The 12,725-nt window shown below is 38.9% G+C and overlaps 1 long non-coding RNA gene across 2 annotated transcripts in view; it reads right to left on the reverse strand.

Moving 5' to 3' along the window:
- LOC138990409 (uncharacterized) overlaps window positions 1–11,996 on the reverse strand; it is a 28,548-nt gene extending 16,552 nt beyond the window's left edge. For both annotated transcript variants that reach the window (XR_011466503.1, XR_011466502.1), the window contains exon 1: window positions 11,836–11,996. This is a non-coding gene — a long non-coding RNA (uncharacterized lncRNA). The remainder of the gene's footprint in view (window positions 1–11,835) is intronic.
- Between the last annotated feature and the right edge of the window lie 729 nt (window positions 11,997–12,725).

Here is a 12,725-nt window from a genome sequence, read left to right on the forward strand (position 1 = left end):
CTTTATTTCTGGCTATAAAAGTGGGAATGCAGAGAAATGTGTGAATTCATAGATAAAAAGTGCTTCTTAGTATGGAGGATTAATGGGATAAAGCAGGTCTCTGGAAGCAATCAGTAAAGTATCAGTTTTTTATGTTAATTCACACTAGTCATGTTCAAAGAGAGAATAAAATTGAGTTTACCAAATAATAAGGCTTGGCTCTAGAAAGGACAAAATAGGGAATCCTAATTTTGTATCATGGGAACTAGATACCATGGTAATAACAGATATGAGAACTTTTAACATGGGTGATCAGGGCATAGGTGGGATATGGAGATAATAGAACTATGTGTCATGTGAATATAAAGATTCCAGTATAGCACTTGATCCAATTTCTAAACTCTATCCATCATGACATGTTTTAAGTATTTCTTTTCAGTCTCCATGTCTCTTGTTTGAATCCTTTCCATTATCAGCATAGCTGCCTTAGGCTAGTTCTACCAGCCCAGTCTTACTCTTCATTATAAGAATATGACTACAAATCCTTCTGATGTTGGCAGTGAAGATTGGGCATCACTAGGTCTCACTTCATGGAACTGATGTAATAACTTAGGAAAAATAATGACAGTATAACATTTGTGTCAAATATTTTCTGAGCTACAGTCACAGTTCTTTGAGCACCTAGGAAATAAGAGGGTGTACTAACTCAAGACATGGGTAATGTTATTTATATCATCATTACTAAATATTAGGTGACTTCTCAGCACTTTCTGAAGTTTTATCTTTTTAGGTATGACCAGTTCTATTATCTTTTGACTTATGATGTTAATTTCACACCAAATATGTGATCCTTCAAATATAAGAAAGGATAAGTGAAATATTCAATAAAAATAGAACACTATATTGTATTATGGGAGATTTGAAGAAATTGTTTAACAGTTTTTTCCATATTAAGACATTTAAATCTATCCCAATTAAAAGTTTTGTTTTGGTTTCTATAATATTTTCTATTTAGTTCTATTCTTATATGCTAATTTGCTTTGAGCCTTAAAGATATATGAGTTTTATATTTTTAGGTTGATCTCACGTGCAGAGTTGTGTTACTCATACTTCTTAACTCTGCATCATTTGTCAGCATTCATTTCAGTCAATTCAAGACTTCAAACTTGGCTATTGTATTTTTTTTTTCCCCTTTGGGCATCCCCATCTCCCTTTCCTCTGGTGCTAATGGACATCACTCTCCAGTATTCTTGCCTGGAGAAACCCATGGACAGAGGAGCCTGGCGGGCTGCAGTCCATTGGGTTGCAGAGTAAGACACGACTGAAATGACTTAGCACACACGCATGCCCGTACTACCTGTGATAAAGGTCTTGAATATGCACATATCCCTGTAGTATTATTTCGTGGGAAGGTATTTTAAATTTATATGTAGGATATTTGGCTGTTAAGCTTGTCTGTGTTCTACTTTTCATACTTTAACACATTTGAAATCTCACTGTTTTGTGGTATGTACATGTACATTCACTTTCTTTTCTTTTTTTTTTTTCATTGTAGAAGGTTTTTTTCATTATTTGCATGGTTTACATCTTAGACATTCTTGATCAGCAGCAACTAGGTTGTTTTTAGTCTTCTACTATCACTAACAATGTTGCAGCTAACAGTGTTATACATATTTTTTTAGGAAGCTGTATGATAACTTCTCTGGACATATATCTAGGATTGGAACCCGTGAGTTATAAGGCAAATGGATAATTATCCCAGTATGCTGCTGCTGCTAAGTTGCTTCAGTCATGTCCGACTCTGTGTGACCCCATAGACCGGCAGCCCAACAGGCTCCACCATCCCTGGGATTCTCCAGGCAAGAACACTGGAGTGGGTTTCCATTTCCTTCTCCAATGCATGAAAGTGAAAAGGGAAACTGAATTCACTCAGTCGTGTCCGACTCTTAGCGACCCCATGGACTGCAGCCTACTAGGCTCCTCCATCCATGGGATTTTCTTTCAGAAATATCTATAGCACATTATAATATTCTTAACAGCAGTATGTGAGAGTTTCTTTTTCTCATCTTTGTCAACATTCATTATTAAATGCTTTTATTTTTGCCTTTCTGACTGCTGTAAAGTGATATCTCATTATTGTCTAATTTTGCCTTTTTCTGATTAATAGTAGCATTGAGCATTTGTTCACGATGTTCTTCTTGGCCATTGCATTTTTTGTCTATAGTTGCTTATTTATTGATCTTGCCCATTGTTTTCTATTGAAATTTCTGTCTTTTTCTTGTCAATTTATAAATACTTTCTTAGTATGCCATCTGTCTGTTGGCTTTTTTATGTTGTTCTTCATTAGATAGAAATATTTTTTTAATTTATTTAGAAATGCTTAATTTTAATGTAATAAAACCCATTTTTAATTTATTTATTCCCTGATTGTGTGTTTGGGGTTTTATTTAAGAAGTTTTTTCTATGCCTAGATCATAAAATTTTTTTCAACATTTGTTAAAGTCTTTTTATTTTTAACACATTTTTAATCTATCTGTTGTCTATGCTATGATAACGTTTAAGCTTAGTTTTATTTTCCTTCATATAGTGAACCTATTTTCTGAATACCAATTATAAATCCTTTTCTCAGTTTCTGTGTAATGTTACATTTTACTTCCAATTTATATTCTCACCCATTTGTTTGCTTTTCATTTCTGGAGTTAATATTGTATTGAATTTTCTATCCCTATAGCTTTGGATCTGTCTTAATATCTACTAGGGAAAGTCCCTCTCCTCGCACACTTTTAAGCACCTTTTATTTTCTTTTCAAATCTGACTTAGCTATTTATGGACTTTTATTCTTCCATATAAATTTTAGTATGAGTTTTCCAAGTTCTTCTTCAGAAATATAATTTTAAATGTGTCTCTTAAGGACCATTATATGGCAGCATATAGCTACATTTTGATTGTTATTTAAAATAAAAAAGCTATTTCCTTAAACCTTTGGAAAATGTTATTCTACTCTATTCTACACTGAAGTATACTTTTATAAAGTCTGACTTTTTCCCTGTGTAGTGGTCCACTCCTCTCTAGAGACCAATTTTTTCTCTTTGTTTCTCTGTCCATACATTTTACCATAATGTTTCTCGGACTCAAGTTTCTTATTTTTCATGCTTTATCATTCTGCAACCCTTTCAATCTGAAGTTTTCTATCCTCTTTCAGTTAGGGAAATTCTTGGGCATCATTGCTTGAAATAGCTCCTCTTCTGTGAAATGGCACCCCACTCCAGTACCCTTGCCTGGAAAATCCCATGAACGGAGGAGCCTGGTAGGCTACGGTCCATGGGGTCGCAGAGTCAAGACTGAGTGACTTCACTTTCACTTTCTGTGTCTATATACATTTTTTTCTCTCCAAATAGGACTTCTTTTTTATATGTATCAACATTTCTGTTGCTGATTCCATACCTCTTGACTTGTTTCCCATTTCTCTTTCTTCAAGTGTTGTTTTTTTGTTTTGTTTTGTTTTGTAAAATATCATAATGCCACTTTCTGATACCCTATTTCATTCTTATCCTGTATCCTTTTAGTTATTTATCCACTGCATTAATAATTCATTTAAACTCATATTTTCCATACCAAGTACACCTGCCTAGTTCTTGTTTATAAATGCTTGTTCTTCTTCATATTCCAACTTACTCTCTCTTAATTCATTGAAAATTTTCATTAGTTTTATTTTGAATAACATATAAGATAATAAGCAAGCAAATAAATAATAACTGGTTCACCTAGTATTTGCAGTTGGGTTTGTTGCCTTTGTTTAGTAGTGGTTACGCTCCTTGGATGTCTAGTTATTCTTGCCTTTGAACTTGTTTCTCTCTGGCTGGTTTTGCAAATAGGGAGACCCAGGTTCTAGCTTGTGCTGCTCTTGGGGACTGAGGATGGGTGGCAGGATGATGCTTCTGGGCAGAGAGCCCACGATGTTACTGTCTAGCTTGGCCATCCTTTGCTCTCTCCTCACCAGATGATCTTGACTGCTTGGTTGTCATTGGTTAATGCTGGGGATGGGTTTGGTGATGCTGTGGGGTTTGCCATAATCACCAGTCCTTTTGTTATCCATCTCTTGCGTAGCCTAGCTGTTATCTGCTGATCCAGTGACACTGGGTAGGCAGTGTTGGTTTTTTGGTTCCGTGAGTTATCATGTGACCAGCATAATTTTCAAAAAATACAGCTTAACAGACTCACAGATACAGAGAATACAAATTAGTGATTACCACTGGGACAAGGGAAGGGAGGAGGGGCAATATAGGGGTACAGGGTGGGAAGGGGTCATTATGGGATCATGTGTATGAAATTTTTGAAAATTGTAAAACACTATAGAATTTAAAGACCCTTTCACTCAATAAAAAAAAAGGATAAAAGTAAACAAAAATACAGCTTAAAAACCCTCCTCATCTTATTCCTCTACCGTAGTACCTTTAATTCAGCCTCATGTTTTCCATTTTTCAAGTGCTTCTCTCTGTCTTTGTCTATTTTTTTTTCTTTATATTCACTTTGTTTTACCTCTAACTTCTGGGAAAAGACGACAGCAGAATGTTAACATCTAGGCTAATGCTAAGTTTTGTTGAATCCCATCCATATTTGTTTTCAGGTTATGGATTTTCAAATAGTGCCAGCTTTGATTGAGTGTGCTCTATGTGCTATGCCTGTGGGAGTTGGTTTTCTATACAACATCTCATCTTCACAAACATTCTAGGAAGTAGCTGTTTTTATCATCTCCATTTAACAGATGAGAGAATTGAAGTCTAGATAAGATACTTCACATAGGCAATAACAGAGTCAAGGTACAAATTTAGGTCATCAGACTCTAAAGTCTTTTATGCTGTATTGTAATTAAGCATTTTGGTTTAAATTATTTTGGTTTGTTCTTCATGGTGTCCAGGAACCTTCTCAAAGTGTGTAAAAAATCTTGTGTTTGTGCATACAAAATATTTTTTAATGAGGTACTGAGTCCATTGCTTTCTTTAGATTCTCAAAGGTATCCATGAACTCCCACAGGTGAAGAACCACTTTAAGTGAAGTCAAAATTTACATGAGGGCTTAGGTGCCCAAGTTAACCAGTAACACACAACAATGATGTTGAACAATTTACCTCTGAAATTTTCTTAAGTGACCCTCATATTACTTAGACTGAACCAACAAAAGCTCAAAAGCCAAGAATTAATATTTTTTATTTCTCTTCATGTTTGATGCTGATATTTCTTTTCTTGGAGCAGTGGAGAATATTAGTCTGAAAACATGATAGGAATGGAGAGATGAGGGTTAAATAAAAAATTTTCCTCTTGATAGTTTGTATAATTATGTTCATTTATTTTAGTGCTCAAATGATTGAAGTTGGAAATTGCAAATTGGAAAAAAAAAAAAGACCATATCAAACTGTTATGAACAAAAGTAGCTAAGTGGCACTGTCTTCAGTGGCAGCTCTCTATGTCCTAACACCTGTGCAGCTGGGGAACAGCCCCAGCAGTGACCCTATTCATTCCCACCAGAATCTGGTGGCTTGTCCATTCATGGGTCCTCAGGAGGATGAGGCCTGTTGAACAAACTTCTAGCAATTCTTTCTGGCTTAATAGGATACTCTATGATAAGTCTCAGATAATAATCTTTCCAAGATGCCAAAGGCTCAACTTGGCTCAACTTTAGAGTTGACCAGACCTCTCAGGGCCCCTTTGTACCAGGGGCACCCCTATTAGATTTTTCCAAAACCCTTTTACAGCACCTAGATGATCCATGCTCCAGGAAAGCCTGTACTGAATTAGCCTCTGGAAACAAATAAATTGGGAAATTAGATAAACCTCTGCTCTTCTGGGGCTTCCCTGGTGGCTCAGATGATAACAAACCTGCCTGTAATGCAAAAGACTCAGGTTCAATCCCTGGGTCAGGAAGATCCCCTGGAAGACAGGAATGGCTACCTATTCCAGTATTCTTGCATGGAGAATTCCATGGTCAAAGTAGGCTGGTGGGCTGTAGTCCATGGGGTCGCAGAGTTGAACACAACTGAGTGACTAATACTTACTCACTTTGGTCTTCAGAAGTATGCTCTAAACCATAAAAATATTTCATAGAAAAAAATACTGGTATGGTAGACATATAAGGGAGAAGGCAATGGCATCCCACTCCAGTACTCCTGCCTGGAAAATCCCATGGACGGAGGAGCCTGGAAGGCTGCAGTCCACGGGGTCGCTGAGGGTCAGACATGACTAGTAACTTCACTTTCACTTTCATGCATTGGAGAAGGAAATGGCAACCCACTGCAGTGTTCTTGCCTGGAGAATCCCAGGGATGGGGGAGCCTGGTGGGCTGCCGTCTATGGGGTCACACAGAGTCGAACATGACTGAAGTGACTTAGCAGTAGCAGCAGACATATAAGACTTTAAAAATGTATATCTTATCAAAGTTAGAGTACAATATGCTTTCTAAGTAAAATGAGAGATGAGCTAATTTATGAATCTATTTCAGAAAATGAGAGAGTAGAAATTGTCAGAATTTGCCATATACACTACTCCAGATTCAATTATCCATTTAAAACAATTGTGATTTATAATACTGAAAAAATGTTAAATATCTCCATTTCAGACCTGAGATGTTTTTGTTCTCTAGAAAGAAAGTATCAATTTACTGCCTTTGGGTTTCTAGTCCCACATGGACCTTAAATAAAACCCCTCTGTGAGGTGTTAGCCAGTAGCTTGTAGAAAATGTTTTCTTGCCAAAGGCAGAGAGCGTGGATCTTGAGTTGTCCCAAAAGGAGTAACTGACTTTGAAGGTGTCAGGAGTAAAACGACTCCATTTTATAATCTCTCCTAAAGGCAAAAAGCTTCTCACTTCCAGAATAAATTGATGGCGAGATCCATTTTTTAGCTGGCAGGATGGTGATCAGCAAAGCTTTCACTCCAGCTTGCTGACAAGGGAAAAGGCCTGTCCCTGTTATGAGGTGTATGTGACTTGTGAAATGAAAGGCTGCATAACCCAGGCATGTGCTGTGGTTCCAATGAAAGTCTTTGTGTATTACAAGCACAATTGTTTGTCAATTGTACTCACATGGGGATGTACCATTTCCCTCTTATACACAGGAATTTGATTCTTCCTTGTTGCAGTTCCCCCATATGACACTCTCTCTGTTTGATAGCCCCTAAGGCAATGGCCACCCACTCCAGTACTCTTGCCTGGAAAATCCCATGGACAGAGGAGCCTGGTAGGCTGCAGTCCATGGGGTCGCAAAGAGTCAGACACGACTGAGCGACTTCACTTTCACTTTTCACTTTCATGCATTGGAGAAGGAAATGGCAACCCACTCCAGTGTTCTTGCCTGGAGAATCCCAGGGACGGGGGAGCCTGGTGGGCTGCTGTCTATGGCGTCACAGAGAGTCCAACAGGACTGAAGAGACTTAGCAGTAGCAGCAGCAATCATCTCATTGCTTTAAAACCCCAATCTGGTATTCTCAAATGTAAACCATAGTGCAGCCTTACATAAACTATAAAAGGCTTTCACATTTGTTTTCTATATCCATTTAACTCTGAGCAAATGTCACCATCGTATTTTATAGCTGAAAACTCAGAAAGACAAGACAGGAGCACCTCCTACACAGTCTGGGCTCCCTATACTTCTACTGTTTTCACTGTTTTCCTTGGACTGGAATTCTCAAACTTCAGTGAGTATACGACTCATTTAGGTTGCTTACTAAAGGTAATAGGAACGATAGTTAATGCAGTATTTAATATATACCAGGAATTAAGCACCTCACATGTATCAACTGATCTTTTCCTCAGAACAACCCCAAAGTAAATATTATGGTTATGCCATTTCACAGGAAAGAATGTGGAACTACAAAGAGATTTTGTCAATTGCTCAAAGCTTAACACTTTGTAAAGCCTATAACTAGAATTCAGATGAAGCCATCCTGCTTCCAGGGTCTGTGCTTACCTGGAAGATCTGTGCTTCTAGGGTCTGCTGGTCCTTAGAAGATTCTTTTTTCCCTTTCCTTGAGATTTTGGCAGTGTCTGGGGTAGGGGCCAGGAATCCAAATTTTGAACATAAAATTCCCCCAATTCCCAGATGGCTCCAGTGCTAGAGTTTCTCAGCTCAGACTAAAAAGCATTGATTTTGGGATTCAAAGACATATGTCTTCAGCAGTCATATATTGCAATGAAAATTCCTCTACGGGATGTTATAAATTAACAGTTTATAATCAGTAGAGCAAAATATAGAGGAGATGTGACTTGACATAGTATTCAATGGTTAGAAAAGGTAAGAGGCATTAGAGGAGATAATTGATGGTTAAGAAAAGGCACAGGGAAAAAAACAACAGAGACATCATCTATCTTATAGCATTCCTTGGAGCTAGATTTGCATAAGACTGTTCAATACCAAATTTGAAAATTAGAATGTAAGTTTCTTTCTCAAGTGGTTTTGAGAGAAGTCAGTGGAAACAATGGCAGTGGCCTTGAGTTAGAGTTATTTACTAGATGATAACAATTCAAGTTTCCTAAATTGTAGGATCTGTAGTTACACTGTCCAAAATGGTAATCACTGCTCACAGTATTTAAATTAGTTAAAATTAATACAAAATTTAAAATGCTGTTTCTCAATCAACCTGGCCAACACCTCAATCTGGGTGTTTTATAGCCATAGTGACTACCGAACTGGACAGCACACAGAGCTAGAATCTTGGACAGTGTGACCGTAGAACTTTCCCCAGCTATTCTTATTTTTTTTTTTCCTTCAGTTCAGCTCAGTTGAGTTCAGTCGCTCAGTCGTGTCTGACTCTTTGCAACCAAATGAACCGAAGCATGCCAGGCCTCCCTGTCCATCACCAACTGCCGGAGTTCACCCAAATTCATGTCTATTGAGTTGGTGATGCCATCCAACCATCTCATCCTCTGTCGTCCCCTTCTCCTCCTGCCCTCAATCTTTCTTAGCACCAGGGTCTTTTCAAATGAGTCAGTGCTTCGCATCAGGTGGCCAAAGTATTAGAGTCTCAGCTTCAACATCAGTCCTTCCAATGAACTCCCAGGACTGATCTCCTTTAGGATGGACTGGTTGGATCTCCTTGCAAACCAAGGGGCTCTCAAGAGTCTTCTCTAACACCACAGTTCAAAAGCATCAATTCTTCGGTGCTCAGCTTTCTTTATACTCCAAATCTCACATCCTTACATGACTACTGGAAAAATCATAGCTTTGTCTAGATGGACCTTTGTTGGCAAAGTAATGTCTCTGCTTTTTAACATGCTGGCTAGCTTGGTCATAACTTTCCTTCCAAGTAGTAAGCATCTTTTAATTTCATGGCTGCAATCACCATCTGCAGTGATTTTGGAGCCCCCAAAAATAAAGTCTGACACTGTTTCCACTGTTTCCCCGTCTATTTCCCATGAAGTGATGGGACCAGATGCCATGATCTTAGTTTTCTGAATGTTGAGCTTTAGGCCAACTTCTTCACTCTCCTCTTTCACTTTCATCAAGAGGCTCCTTAGTTCTTCTTCACTTTCTGCCATAAGGTTGGTGTCATCTGCATATCTGAGGTTATTGATATTTCTCCCGGCCGTCTTGATTCTAGCTTGTGCTTCCTCCAGCCGAGTGTTTCTCATAATGTACTCTGCATATAAGTTAAATACCCAAGGTGACAATATACAGCCCTGATGTACTCCTTTTCCTATTGGAGCCAGTCTGTTGTTCCACGTCCTTACTATCAGCAAAATCTTCTGTGTTAAAGTAATTACATGAAGGACAGTTAGCATTCACAGTTAAGATTTTTTCAAGAATAGCCAATGTTCTAATTTGTAATTTTGCTGTTCTGGTCATTTAGCATCACATCTCAATTTTGTTTGAGGTTTAAGGTTTGTTATTTTCCCACTGTTTTATATGGAGTTATGTGGGGTTGGAGGGAGGGTGGTCTGTGAAAATTATAAACTATGATAGTTTCTCCTCAAATGTCAGTAGGCTATCTCCCATTCAGATATCACAAAGCATTCCAGATGAGCTGGTATCCTTAGCTAAATGCACCAGGAGGCCCAGGAACCATATCAACATCACAAATATAACCTCTTGTATTTCATATTTAGCTTGGTTATGGTTTTTTACCCTCCATTACTATTATAACTCATGGATGGCAGTATTTTAAGACTTTCTGCCCTGATATAAGTCAGGAGTGATTTTATTAGATTTACATGCATAATGCATGGTCCCACAAACGAAAGCGTGACGAATACACCACGTGGGGGCTCAGTTGGTCTTCAAGAACTCCTGAGCAGCCAGTTGTCTGAGTTCTAGTCCCCTTTCTCCAGGAGGAGAATGCAATTTGGCCATGATTTATTCTCCCATAGATAGACTGCTCTGGCCTGTAACTGGACCCCAGAGCCGTGAAATTGTTACAGTGCTGGCCTGGAGTTTCAGGGTCAGATTCCTCAACTTATTTTAGACATTTTCCTGGAAGTGTGGTTCAGCACACAGATATCCATTCCCTGGAGTGAGTTTTATGAGAGCCAGTTAGCTCTAATCAAGTAGACTCTGCTTAGTGATCTAAGCACCAAATAATCGGAATAGACTTTGGTAAAGAATAACTCTTAGCTGTTAGATAAGTCGGTTTAAAGTGGTTTTTCTTTCAGTTTCAAATAGCAATTATTCTACTATACATGTAATTATTAGCTATTATAAGTCATACTAACCCTCCCTCTCTCATACTAAATAGAACCATAAATAAAAAATCACTGAAACTTAAAACTGAAAGGGAGTTTTGAGATTACCTACTCTAACCTCTTTTTTGTTTTCTCCGTACAAGCAACTGTGTCTCAGAAAGGCTATGAAATTTACCCAAGATCTCCAAGCTAATTAAGGGAAATAGTACCTCCAACACATCCTAATTCCTTGTTCAGTACTGTTTCTACTGTGTCACCTTTTTCTGTAGGAGTAAAGACATGTATTGTCATATGATAGCATGAAAATATTTTCCTCCTACTGAGGGAAGACGCTTGGACTCCAGTTCTAGAAAAGGTACAACCTGACAATAGCTAATGCATATATGGTGTTAGTATATGCTAGGCATTACCCCAAGCCCTGATGACCTATGACCTCCTTTAGTGCTCATGGCAATGCTATGAGATCCTATTATTATTCCCATTTTACAGTAAGTGAGCTGAGTCACAGTGAGATTAAACTTGCCTGTGAGCACACAGCTAACACTTGGCAGAATCTCAACTCAACTTCAGGAAATACAGTTGCAGACTCCACACTCTCAACCACTGCTTTGCTACCTATAAAGCTCATACCTGGGGCCACCACCCAGGATGAGTTAAATGCATGAGAAGGATGTTGGAAAAACTTCTATGTCTGTAAAGTGCTTTAGTTCTGAGGCAACATTTTAGTAATACTTTCTAACTAACATTCATGAAAACTAAAGCTGTTATTTTCATTAGAGCATTCATTATTAAAGGCACTGTTTTTGTTGTTGCTGCTGTTTTCACTAAAATCTTTCAGTGATCTGAGTGAGTTCAGCAACCAAGTAGCAAGTAGGCATAGCAGTAAAACATGCTGCTGTGATGGCAATACCAAGCAGCCATTTCTCACTGGCAACAGCAGTGCTAGCAGACTAGCATCGTTCCCTGCTCTGTAGTGTGCAGCCCTTCTGAACAGGGACACGCCACTTAATCAGCAGGGATTTCCATTTGAAATGGTGAAATGGTCTGGGATTGTTAGTCTGAGAAACATTATTCTTGCTTTCTGTGGATAAGTGTTAATATAACAATTAAAAGGGAGTAAGTGTTCTAGTGAAAATAGACTCACTTATATTAACAGGAGAAGGCAATGGCACCCCACTCCAGTACTCTTACCTGGTAAATCCCATGGACAGACGAGCCTGGTGGGCTGCAGTCCATGGGTTCGCTCAGAGTTGGACACGACTGAGTGACTTCACTTTCACTTTTTACCTTCATGCATTGGAGAAGGAAATGCAACCCACTCCAGCGTTCTTGCCCGGAGAATCCCAGGGACAGTGCTGTCTTGGACACGACTGAAGCGACTTAGCAGCAGCAGCAGCAGCTGAGCCCATCAAATCTTTCCTGATGGCTCAGCAGTAAAGAATCTGCCTGCAGTGCAGGAGACACAGGAGACATAGATTCAATCCCTGGGTCAAGAAGATCCCCTGGAGGAGGAAATGGAAACCCACTCCAGTATTCTTGCCTCTAGAATCCCATGAACAGAGGAGACTGGTGGGTTACTGTCCATGGTGTCACAAAGAGTCGGACACGACTGAGTGAACACTGGACCCATCACAAAATACGTACTTGAGCAGTGGTTAAGGAAAAGTGATTCCCAGAAGGAACCCTCATGCAGTACGGGGTATATCATGTTCATAAGAGTGATAACATGACTACTTGGCATATTGAATTAAAAATATAAAACATGGGAAAGAGAGTCTCTCTAGAGTGTGAGCTCCTTGTTGGTAAGGATGCATGTCGTGTTTCTGTACTATTGCCTGGAGCCCTCACAGTCCTGAGCTTAGGCAGGAGAGATGGACACATGGGTAGGTGAATGGGATTGAAACCAGAGATGGAGACCCTGAGAGAAGAAGTCATAAGAAGGGTTCTTCCTGGCTCCATCTTGGCTATTAGTGCAGAAGGAAGCTTTGACTCATAGTCTCTTCACTGATTAGCTCACCAAGGTTTAGCCAGATATTAACTTCTTGGACTCCTTCATGGATCATAGTCTTGTGGTGAAAGGG

The sequence above is a fragment of the Bos mutus genome, chromosome 2 (genome assembly GCF_027580195.1).
Source record: "Bos mutus isolate GX-2022 chromosome 2, NWIPB_WYAK_1.1, whole genome shotgun sequence".
In the NCBI taxonomy this organism is placed as follows: domain Eukaryota; kingdom Metazoa; phylum Chordata; class Mammalia; order Artiodactyla; family Bovidae; genus Bos; species Bos mutus.